We start from the raw sequence: 12,557 nt of genomic DNA on the forward strand, positions 1-12,557 counted from the left end.
TTCCATGGATATAGTTTGCATCCTTATGTTGAGGTTTATAATTCTTGATACTATTCTTCTGAATTATCATTGGTGAGGCTGGATTTATAGCCTCCGGATAACCATTTTCCACTAACTATATCCATGGAAGGGCTGTTACAGCCTTCTTTGGAATATATTCGGCCATTTTAGACTTTGGTCTATACACTTGGTTACACCTGTTTTTTTTTTATTTGATTTATTATCTATAATCAGTAAAAGCTAAGTTTTAGTTTCTCCCCTTTCTTGCCTTATAATTAGTGCAAGACCTGTCTTTTCACTATTTTCTTTGGGAGTTTTGTTCACATTATTATTTTGGTCCTTACTGCTGGACCCATTATTGTAAAAGCAGCTAGTGTTCATTCGGTTTTGTACCTTGGCATCGGAGTTATCATGGAACGATAAAGCTCTTTGCGCCACCTTCAAGAGAGGACTATCTAGTCATATCAAGGATGCCCTTGTTGCCTGGAAATTGCCTTCTACTCTGAATGAACTTATACTGTTGGCATCCCGAATTGATATCAGTTTCTCTGAGCAACGTGAGGAACTTCGCCAAGAAAGGGAGTCTGCACGACCTCGGCACTTTCTTTGTCTGGCACCTGTCTTCCAGCAACCACCGCAACCCTCTAGGTTGCCTCCTGCAGTGGAGGCTATGCATGTGGATCGGTCTCGCCTGACCATGCAGGAAAGGACTTGCTGACGAACTGGGAATCAATGCCTATACTGCGCCAGTGCGGATAATTTCCTAAAAGATTGTGCGGTGTCCCGGTACAGGACATGTCCTGTCCCTTTTGTCTGGAGTACCCTCAGCCAGAGTCCCTCCATGATAATGGGTTCTCCTGAAGGGCTAACCCCTAGTCGCCTCTTAAAAATTGTAAGATTTAATGTATATATTTATAGATGTAATTAATATAGGATACCTATGTATAGGACTAGAGATGAGCGAACTTACAGTAAATTCCGTTTGTCACGAACTTCTCGGCTCGGCAGTTGCTGCCTTATCCTGCATAAATTAGTTCAGGTTTCAGGTGCTCCGGTGGGCTGGAAAAGGTGGATACAGTCCTAGGAAAGAGTCTCCTAGGAATGTATCCACCTTTTCCAGCCCACGGGAACACCTGAAAGCTGAACTAATTTATGCAGGCTAAAGTCATCAACTGCCGAGCTGAGAAGTTCTTGACGAATCGAATTTACTGTAAGTTCGCTCATCTCTATATAGGACCTTAGAGGTCACGTGCCTTTAATTTATGTTATGCTATGGTTTAAGGACCTTTGGGTCTTGTGATCCAAGGTCCCAGAGTTCCCGAGGTCAGGACTGACAGGTTTGGCTATCCAATGAGCTTTGTCCCGCCCTCTTATTATATACGGGGCTGCTGCCACTAAATTCTCGCTCTTGGTTCCGGATTATCAGAGAAAGCACATTTCAGCACAAATCATCAATTCAAGCTAGGCCTGAAGCCTTATCTTTCGCAGCCACTAAACCGTGAGTTATCCAGCTCAAAACTGCTAAAATCCTGTGTGACTACTGCAACTCAATTATCTTCAAACCAGTAGCACAGTGGCTAGCAAACAAAAGCTCATTGTACTTAGAAGTCCCAGCAAACCTGTGAGGAACCTGAACTACGGTCCTCTATACAAAGACTGTTTTGTTACCTGCAGTTGCATAAAATATGCAGCAAAGTTTATTCTGGTTTTCATCAAATATCTGCTATTTCTCCCTACCGTTTCTGGGATAGTTGGCGGTAGGACCATTACTCTAAGGAAACTGCATCTTGGCGTCACGACAACATAGGGTTAATGCCAACATACCCTACACTATTATCTGCACCACCTAGTCACCACAATTGTCCTCTACGTCCACAGTCACAGGGAAACGCTTGCACCTAGGGTTCGTGGGAGAGGCCTCCCTAGGTGTGAATACCACCTCTCCACGCTTAAATTTGACCATGCAGCAAAGAGATTGTCTCTGTTCTTGCCTTCTTGGACTCTGTTTCCGCGGGTAATTTTATTGATGCCTCCCTAGTACATAGGTATCATCTTCCTGTATCTCGCCTGTTAAAGCCCTTGTACATCTCTACGGTCAGTGGAGAAAAACTGTACTGTACTGTGCTGTACTGCACTGAACTGTTGTCTATGCAGGTTGGAGTCTCGCATAAGGAGAACTTGTCTTTCTATGTACTTCCTCATTGTACTTCTCCTCTCCTACTTGGTCTACCGTGGTTGCAACTCCATGCCCTCCCGCTGGATTGGAAAACTTGAGAAGTTCTTCGTTAGGGACCGCACTGCAACAACCACTGTATTTAAATACGTTTGTCTAAGTTGAAACCATCTTCTTGTCCCCTGCCCGGTTTTCCTTCGTTCCTTCATGATTTTGCTGATGTCATCAGTGAAAAACAAGCTAAAGTCTTACCACCACATTGTCCCTATGATTTTCCTATTGACTTACTGTCTGGCTCCACACCTCCTCAGGGCAGGATCTGCCCTTTGTCGGTCCATAAAACTCAGGCTATGTCTAATTACATCCAGGAGAATCTTCAGAAGGGATTTATCAGGAAGTCTTCTTTCCCTGCTGGAGCCGGGTTCTTATTCTTGGAAAAGAAAGACGGGTCCTTGCATCGATTACGGATGCTTGAATAAAATTACACTAAAGAACTGTTACCCTCTTCCTTTAATCTCAGAATTATTTGATCGTCTGCGGTGTACCAGGATCTTCTCTCAACTAGACCTTCGTGGGGCCTATAATTTGATTCGTATACAAGAAGGGGACTAGTGGAAGACTGCATTTAATACTCGTGACAGGCATTTTGGTATCTTGCGATGCCATTCGGAAGCATTCTAACAGTTAATGTCCGCCTTTGCTTCTGCTCCTGTGTTGTCAAGACCCGATCCAGACAAGCCATTTATTTTGGAAGTGGATGCTTCTTCAGTTGATGCAGGTGCAGTTGTGACACAAAAATCCTCCAAAGGAAAAACTGTAACCTGCATTTTTTTTCTCTAAGACCTTCTCTCCTGCGGAGAGAAATTATACCATTGGAGATCTCGAGCTCTTGGCTATTTATTAAGTTGGCCTTGGAAGAATGACGTCATCTCTTGGAGGGCTTTGTATATCTGCTTACTATTGATAATGACCGCAAAAACTTTATTTGCAGACTGCAGATCGTCTCAACCCTCAACAGGCACGCTGGTCTCTGTTCTTCTCCAGATTTGACTTTTTTTTATTCATTTCCATCCAGCAGAGAAGAATCTTCAGGCTGATGCTCTATCTAGGTCCTTTGAAGTGCAAAAAGTGCAAGACCAAGAATCTCACTCTCAACATATTGTTCCTCCTAATCGTCTCATTTCCGCAGCACCAGCAAGTCTTCAGCACCTGCCTCCTCGGAAGACTTACATAACTCCCCATCTAAGACGAGTCTTGAAATGGGGTCATTCCTCTTTGTTGGCCGGTCATGCTTGTATTCGGAAGCCCTTGCAACTCATCTCCCAACAGTATTGGTGGCCAACTTTAAAACAGGATGTCATTGACTTTGTTCGCTCCTGTTCGGTCTGTGCCCGGGACAAGACCCCTCGTGCCAAGCCTGCTGGTCTTCTACATCCTTTGCCAGTTCCTGAGCTGCCCTGGACTGACATAGCAATGGATTTTATTACTGACTTTCCTTCTTCTGGCGGCAATATGGTCATCTGGGGTGTTGTGGACCAATTTTCTAAAATGGCTCATTTTGTGCCCTTGCCTGGTTTACCATCTGCACCGCAGCTTGCCAAGCTATTCCTTTGTCATATCTTCCGGCTCCATGGGTTGCCTTCTCATATTGTCTTCTACCGCTGAGTTCAGTTCGTCTCTAAGTTCTGGAGGGCCCTCTGCTCACGTCTCCAAGGACTTCTCAGTTTACCACCCTCAATCCAATGGTCAGGTCAAAAAGGTGAACCAGGTCCTGGGGGACTATCTTCACCATTTTATCTCTGCTCACCAAGACGATTGGGCTGATTTACTACCCTGTGCCGAGTTTTCTTACAACAATAGGAATTCTGAGTCCACTGGGTCTTCACCCTTCTTTGTGTTCTATGGGCTTCATCCTCGTCCTCCGCTTCTCTTGTCTTCATCTTCCGGAGTTCCTATGGCTGACTAACTAGTACGGAATTTTGCCTCCATCTGGCAGAAGATTCGTCACTCCCTTCTATATGCCAAGTCCCGTATGAAGTCGCAAGCGGACAAGAAAAGACTCCCTCCTCCCGAATTCTCTTCTGGGGACAAAGTATGGTTATCCTCCAAATATATCTGCTTTAAGGTACTCTCTTATAAACTGGGTCCACGCTATTTGGGTCCCTATAAAGTAAAAAATAACGACTTAATCCCGTGGCTTATTCCCTCCATCTGCCTTCCTCTTTATGGATCCCGAATTCCTTCCATGTCTCCCTGTTGAAGCCTGCCATCCACAATCGTTTGAAGCCTGCCATCCAAAGTCGCGCCTTCCCCCATCTCTGGTACCTCTGAAGTTTTTGTTGTTAAGGAAATCTTGGACTCCAAGCTGGTCAGAGGAAAACGCTTCTTTCTGGTGGATTGGGAAGGATTTGGGCCAGAGGAAAGGTCTTGGGAACCGCAAGACAATATCCTGGACCAAGATCTTCTCAAGAAATTTGTGAACCGCAAAATGAGGGGGAGACCAAAGGGAGGGGTACTGTAACACTTTGCGCTCCGGCCGCGGGTGCATTGTTCCCTTCTCCCCTGGTGCCGGCGCGCAGGAGCTTTGAAATTTAAAGGGCCAGTACACCCTTAATTATGTTTCACACCTGACACTACTCTATAAGTCCCTGCACCTCCCACACTTCCCTGCTGGATCTTCAGTGCCCCTAGCCTGCGATTAAGCGTTCCATATTGGTTGTTTGCCTTCCCGTGTATCCAGACCTTCCCGCTACGTTATGTGACTCCGCACCTTTGCCACGCGCCTTGACCTTCTGCTATGTTTGACTACGCTACTGCCTTATCCTTTGGTATCTCGCCTTGCCCAGCTACCTGTGTGGTCAAGCCGTGTTGGGGGTAGCGACCTGGGTGTCGCCTGCCCCAGCAAGCCCGCCCTGCCTTGCGGCGGGCTCTGGTGAAGACCAGCAGCACCTTTAGACTCTGCTCCCCGATACGGTCTGAGTCATCAGTCACACAGGGTAGAGGATCCACATCCAGCTTCGTAACAAAAATCTTTCTACTAAATGGCTGGAAATTCCCACTAAGAAAAAACTGGTGAGAAACTTCCCAACCTGTGTGTCCCCAAAGTAAATAAAGCGAATCCTGAATGTCTGAAACAACTTTCCACCCTAATAAAAACCCAACATAGTAAATCAGCGCAAGTGAGTCCTATAAGCATAACTAATGTGGTTGTGTAACTGCTGAATGGGAAGGTGAGGAACATTGATGTAAGTATATAACAGCTAGATGTGAGAGTGGGGGAACCCTGAGATGAGAGTGCAAAGGCTGGATGAGAGGATAGAGGACTCTGTTGTATGTATCTGTTCAGTGTACCACTGATTAAGGTATATGATATGCATATATAAGAAGAATAGGGAAGTCACCCACTGGTGTAGTGCTCATGATAGCTAGGTGTAAGGATAGGGACATTTTGCTCAGAATCCACTTAAAGGGGTTCTCCAGTGCAAAACATCTTATCCTCTATCAAAATGAGATTGTGGGGGTTCTGTTGCTGGGGACCCACGCGATCTCTGGGCCGGCAGCAGCGGCGTTCGGAACACGGGAGCATGGAGCAGCCATGTTTGTGACATCACGCCACACCCTTGCCATTCATGTCTATGGGAGGGGGCGTGACGGCTAGTACGTAGCACAGTGTTTTCCAACCAGGGTGCCTCCAGATGATGCTAAACTACAACTCCCAACATGCCTCGACAGCCTTTGGCCCGTCACGCCTCCTCCCATAGACCTGAATGGTGAGGGCATGGCGGCTATAGTCGCCAGTCACACAACACGGAGCAGAGTTCGCTCCGTGCACGGATGACCGGGGTGCTGTGCCGGCGATCGCGGGGCTCCCCAGCAACGCGATCCCTACGATCTAGCATCTTATCCCCTGTCCTTTTGATAGGGGATAAGATTTTTTGTGCCGGAGTACCCCTTTAATTTCAGTGGCAGTTCTGTTGAAATGTCAGAGGTTTAGCCACAGAACTTTCAATGAGGGGGATTCCGGCAGAAGATTGAACATGTTCAATCTTCTGGTGGACTCCTCAAGATAAGTCTTGTATGTCAATGGGACAGCACATACTGTATGTAGGTGTGGGACTGCTGCGGGCAGAAATGCCAATTCCGTGTCATTTCCTGCTCCATGCTGGAAGTTCGTGGATCTACAGAGCCCTTAGGCTACATTCATACTATGAAATATTCACACAAGATATTCTAGGCAGATATTACGAGTGCATTGCCCACTGTCAACATTGACGGCAATGCAGTCTGCGTGGATGTCTGCCGAAAGAATGAATGTTGATGAGGGTATATGATGTAGTCATATGAGGTGAGTAGTGATGGTCACACGTGTGTAGTGTACATGATGCCATTGTGTATGATTACTGTGTGCATGCTAGGTGTACGTGTAGCAGGTCACAGTTATGGATGAATGCATGGATATGGTATAAGGTCAGTTCTGAGCCTCATTAGTTACGCTGCAGGTGCGGTGACAGGAGGAGCGCAGCTGCACAGGGATCCACTATATCTGGGCTTCTGTGTCACACTACACTCTGGCATCACATTTCCATTATGTACGTTTCTCCACTTCAGCCAGGAGCTCCACTTGGACAAGATGACGAGTAATGGCTTATCTATTATTAACTGATTAAAGACAATTATTTTGAGGATCACTTATGATTGTGCTCAGCATCTCCCTATCCATTCATACCACAATGTTGAGATCACAGGAAGGAAACAACATCTTACAACATCTAAATTATCCATGAGTAAAGTATTTATAAATTATTGTCTTTATTTTTGGAAATAAAGTAGAATTATCTTTTTTTAATGGCCAGAACCTACGTTACTCCTAGGCAGCTTCATCAAAAAGATTCTTCTGTCAGCTGTGCACACTCAGGTTATACCAGCATGCAGGGCTGCCATCAGAAATTTTGGGACCCCTTTCACAGCTTGTAGTCTGGGCCCCCCCTCACCACCCCTCCCCTCACTGTGGCACACACTGGATTTTATCTCAGTATCGGGCTTAGTAACATAAAATAATATCACCACTCCATATTAGTTCTAAAGTGACTAAATAATAACCACCATACTGTAAGAAAATAAAAGCCACTATACGCAGACCAGTATCACTAACACCACCACAATATAAGGGACATATAATTCCGCCACACCATGACCATTACCATTACCACTGACTGACACTGATATATTGTTACTGAGTTAAAAACCGCTATACAAAAGATCAATGACCCCTGTATAGAGGTAGATTTGAGCTGTACACTGGTGCTGTAGACCATATGTCATTACAGGTACATACTCACAGGGGCGTCTCTGATCGGAGTCATTCACTTTTCTCTTTCTTCTCCATCTGTCCTGGGTCATCATGAAGATTTCTCCCGATCACAACTCGTCTTCACCAAATCTGCCAGACAAACATTTTAGGCTTCACGCTACAGCAAAGTCCTCAACTCTATACAAACCCCCTATATGTATTACACTGCCCCATATAGTATTAGATCCCTCTGTGCAGCTGTATAGTATTAGGTCCCAACATTGTCCCTATAGATTAGCAGGCCTAAACATTGCTGCAATAGGTTATTATGCCCCCCCCCCCCATTGCCCCATAGTATATTATGCCCCTAACATTGCCCCATAGTATATTATGCCCCTAACATTACCCCATAGTATATTATGCCCCCCACATTACCCCATAGTATATTATGCCCCTCACATTGCCCTCCATTGTATATTATCCCCCTCATATTGCTGCCATTGCATATTATCCCCACATAGCATGAAAAAAAAAATTACTCACCTTTCCTTCGTTCCCTTGCAGCTGCTGTCGCTGCTCTTCTCTCTGCTTCCTGTGCAGACAGCCTCTTGATAAGCCGCTGCCACACAGGAAGCCCGTACTGGAGATACAGGATGAAGTGCTGGCTCCTTCCTGTCACTCCATATTGAATGTTGTGTGCGTTTTAATGGCGCACACAGTGCTGCCGGGCAGGAGCAGTGATGAAAGAAGCGCTGTGTGAACTGCACTTTTTCTTTTCTTCTTTTGAAAGCAGCAATAGGGCGGGGGGGGGGGGGGGGGGAGATAGGGTGATGGACCAGCCTGGCAGGGGGAGAGATTTATTTCAGGGGATGGAGCTGCACCCCTATATAGAGGGATGCAGCCTATGCCAGGGGTGGACATGGACAGCAGAGGGCCCCTGTGCAAAGAATGTGCCTGGGCCCCCACTCCCCCTCCCCCCCCCCCCCAAAAAAAAGTACTATGCCATAAAATTGCACTGCAACTCACATTAAAGGGGTATTCCAGGCAAAAACTTTTTTATATATATCAACTGGCTCCAGAAAGTTAAGCAGATTTGTAAATTACTTCTATTAAACAAATCTTAATCCTTTTAGTACTTATGACCTTCTGAAGTTAAGGTTGTTCTTTTCTGTCTAAGTGCTCTCTGGTGACACCTGTCTCGGGAAACGCCCAGTTTAGAAGAGGTTTGATATGGGGATTTGCTTCTAAACTGGGCGTTTCCCGAGACAGGTGTCATCAGAGAGGAATTAGACAGAAAAGAACAACCTTAACTTCAGAAGCTCATAAGTACTGAAAGGATTAAGATTTTTTAATAGAAGTAATTTACATATCTGTTTAACTTTCTGGAGTCAGTTGATATATAAAAAAAAGTTTTTGCCTGGAATACCCCTTTAATCTGCATTAGGTGGGCACCAGTTCCCCCACATTAGGTAGCATAGTTTCCACACATTAGGTTGCATAGCATAGTTTCCCCACATTAGGTAGCATAGCATAAATTCCCCACATTAGGTAGTGTAGCATAAATTCCTCACATTAGGTGGCATAGTTTCTCCACATTAGGTAGTGTAGCATAAATTCCCCATATTAGGTAGCGTAGCATAAATTCCCCACATTAGGTAGTGTAGCATAAATTCCCCACATTAGGTAGCGTAGCATAAATTCCCCACCTTAGGTAGCGTAACATCAATTCCCCACATTAGCTAGCGTGGCATAAATTCCCCACATTAGGTAGCGTAGCATAAATTCCCCACATTAGGTAGTGTAGCATAAATTACCCACATTAGGTAGTGTAGCATAAATTCCCCACATTAGGTGTAGTGTAGCATAAATTCCCCACATTAGGTTGTGTAGCATAAATTCCCCACATTAGATAGTGTAGCATAAATTCCCCACATTAGGTAGTGTAGCATAAATTCCCCACATTAGGTAGTGTAGCATAAATTCCCCACATTAGGTAGTGTAGCATAAATTCCCCACATTAGGTGTAGTGTAGCATAAATTCCACACATTAGGTTGTGTAGCATAAATTCCCCACATTAGATAGTGTAGCATAAATTCCCCACATTAGGTAGTGTAGCATAAATTCCCCACTGTCACGATTCGGCTTCCAGGTAGTGGATCCTCTGTGTCAGCGAGGGATTGGCGTGGACCGTGCTAGTGGACCGGTTCTAAGAGGCTACTGGTTTTCACCAGAGCCCGCCGCAAAGCGGGATGGTCTTGCTGCGGCAGTAGCAACCAGGTCGTATCCACTAGCAACGGCTCTACCTCGCTGACTGCTGAGAAGGCGTGGGACCGAAGGACTAGGCAGAGGCAAGGTCAGACGTAGCAGAAGGTCGGGGGCAGGCGGCAAGGTTCGTAGTCAGGATGGGTAGCAGAAGTTCAGGTACACAGGCTTTGGACACACTAAACGCTTTCACTGGCACAAGGCAACAAGATCCGGCAAGGGAGTGCATGGGAGGAGGTCAGATATAGTCAGGGAGCAGGTGGAAGCCAATTAAGCTAATTGGGCCAGGCACCAATCATTGGTGCACTGGCCCTTTAAGTCTCAGAGAGCTGGCGCGCGCGCGCCCTAGAGAGCGGAGCCGCGCGCGCCAGCACATGACAGCAGGGGACCGGGACGGGTAAGTGACCTGGGATGCGATTCGCGAGCGGGCGTGTCCCGCTGTGCGAATCGCATCCCCAACGGCCATGACAGTGCAGCGCTCCCGGTCAGCGGGACTGACCGGGGCGCTGCAGGGAGAAAGACGCCGTGAGCGCTCCGGGGAGGAGCGGGGACCCGGAGCGCTAGGCGTAACACCCACATTAGGTAGCGTAGCATAAATTCCCCACATTAGGTAGTGTAGCATAAATTCCCCACATTAGGTAGTGTAGCATAAATTCCCCACATTAGGTGTAGTGTAGCATAAATTCCCCACATTAGATAGTGTAGCATAAATTTCCCACATTAGGTAGTGTAGCATAAATTCCCCACATTAGGTAGTGTAGCATAAATTCCCCACATTAGGTGTAGTGTAGCATAAATTCCCCACGTTCGGTAGTGTAGCATAAATTCCCCACATTAGCTGTAGTGTAGCATAAATTCCCCACATTAGGTAGTGTAGCATAAATTCCCCACATTAGCTGTAGTGTAGCATAAATTCCCCACATTAGGTAGTGTAGCACAAATTCCCCACATTAGGTAGTGTAGCATAAATTCCCCACATTAGGTAGTGTAGCATAAATTCTCCACATTAGTAAGCACCCCCCCAAAACACACACAGCGCAGTGCTTGCGATGACGTCACTCACTGCGTTCACCTCCGCCAGCAAGTCCCCTAGGTAGATGTAAGTACCAGTTTAGTGATGGGGCAAGTCTGGTTGCCCCGTCATATGTCCCCCGGCAGGGCCAGCCCAGCGTTTGAAGGGGCCCGCCGCCTTTATAAAGGATTCTGACTGATTGACTGACAGTATGTTGTCAGTCAATCAGTCAGCGAACAGGGGCGGGCCCCCAGCGGTCAAGCACCGGGCCCCTTACAGGTGTATGGGTTGTATCCACCTGATGACGGCCTTGCCAGCTTGGTCAATAATCTCTATATACAGTGCAATCAGAAAGACCTTTTGACTTTTTTTTTTTTCTTCACATTTTGTTATGTTGCTCTTTGTGCTGAAATCAAGTCTGTATGGATGGTATTGGGCAGTGCCTGATTTCCTCCAGACATGATGCTGCCCCCACCATGCTTCACTGTAGTCCCTTAACGAAAATGAATGTAAATGTACGTCCTGGTCCGCTGGTACTTAGCCCACCAGGATGTACATTTACATCCTGTACATGACAGCGAGCACCAGAGTGGCGCTCGCATCATGCACGGCAGGTCCTGGCTGTTATCTGCGGCTGTCGACCCGCAGTAATGGCGGACATCAGCGATCGTGCTGATGTCCTCCATTTACCCCTCAGATGCTGTGATCAATACAGATCACGGCATCTGCGGCAGTGTGGCTATTGTAATAGCTGATCTGATCACCCGCGGGGATCAGATCAGCTATGATGGGAATCAGATCAGCTAGGTGAGGGGATCAAACCTGCCTTCGCCACCCTCCCCAGGGTCTTCTGCACTGATCTGCCTTCCAGCAGACCAGAGCAGAAGATCGCCGATAATACTGATCAGTGCTATGCCTATCATAGGCGTGCGCACGGGGTGTGCCCAGACACACCCTAATCCAGTGGCGGTGCGGCCCGCACCGGGTGACACCAAGACGCTCCGCAGCACCCCCCATCTGTGCCCGACCGTCCTTCACCAGCCCAGACCCCCCCCCTGTGCGGTGCGCCTGTCCGTCAGGCGCACCGCACAGCGCTGCCTCCTGCTCCTGTTTGTGCCCCGCCCCGCTCCGCTCTGGCTCACCTTCAGTTGGTCCGGTCATGTGACGGCGTGTTACTGCCGTCACATGACCATCAGGACGTCACGCTGTATTCAAGGACGCCGGCCCAAGAGCGTGACGTGACGGTACGCGGCTCGCAGGATTACCGCGCTGAGTGAGTGAATGTTATTTCAATCTGCCTACTGGGTCTGGGGGGAGGGGGTTAATCTGGGGCACCGTACTATCTTCCTACAGGGGGGGGGATAGGGTTAATCTGGGAGGTACTGCATTCCTACAGGGGGGGGAGAGGGGGTTAAACTGGGGGGGTACTACCATCCTACTGGGGGGGGGGGTCATCAGGGGGGTACTACCTTCTAACAGGGTGGGGGGATAGGGTTAATCTGGGGGGTACTGCATTCCTACAGGGGGGAGAGGGGGTTAAACTGGGGGGTACTACCATCCTACTGGGGGGGGGGTTAATCTGGGGGTACTACCTGCCTGCTGGAGGGAGGGGGTTAGTCTGGGGGTTACTACCTGCCTGCTGAGGGGAGAGGGTTAATCTGGGGGTACTACCTGCCTGCTGGGGGGAGGGGGTTAATCTTCGGTACTACCGGCCTACCGGGGGGGGGGAGGGGGTTAATCTGGGGCCCCGAGTAGGCAGGTAGTACCCCCAGATTAACCCCCCCCCCCCCCCAGTAAGAAGGTAGTACCCTCAAATTAA

At 47.7% G+C, this 12,557-nt stretch overlaps 2 protein-coding genes across 13 annotated transcripts in view; one reads left to right on the forward strand and one right to left on the reverse strand.

Annotated features, from left to right (window-relative positions):
* The window catches only part of GIPR (gastric inhibitory polypeptide receptor), a 265,555-nt gene that overhangs the window by 34,487 nt on the left and 218,511 nt on the right, over positions 1-12,557 (forward strand). The gene's annotated exons all lie outside the window — the stretch shown is intronic.
* Positions 1-12,557, reverse strand: part of GPR4 (G protein-coupled receptor 4) — a 45,969-nt gene that overhangs the window by 7,480 nt on the left and 25,932 nt on the right. The window contains exon 2 of one of the 3 annotated variants that reach the window (XM_056540734.1): positions 7,513-7,613. The exons of 1 other annotated variant lie outside the window; for it this stretch is intronic. The gene's annotated coding sequence lies outside the window, so the exon portion shown is untranslated. Of the gene's footprint in view, positions 1-393; positions 862-7,512; positions 7,614-12,557 lie in introns of those variants that run through there. One more of the 3 variants, XM_056540737.1, reaches the window with a different exon arrangement.

This window comes from Hyla sarda, chromosome 9 (genome assembly GCF_029499605.1).
Source record: "Hyla sarda isolate aHylSar1 chromosome 9, aHylSar1.hap1, whole genome shotgun sequence".
In the NCBI taxonomy this organism is placed as follows: Eukaryota; Metazoa; Chordata; class Amphibia; order Anura; family Hylidae; genus Hyla; species Hyla sarda.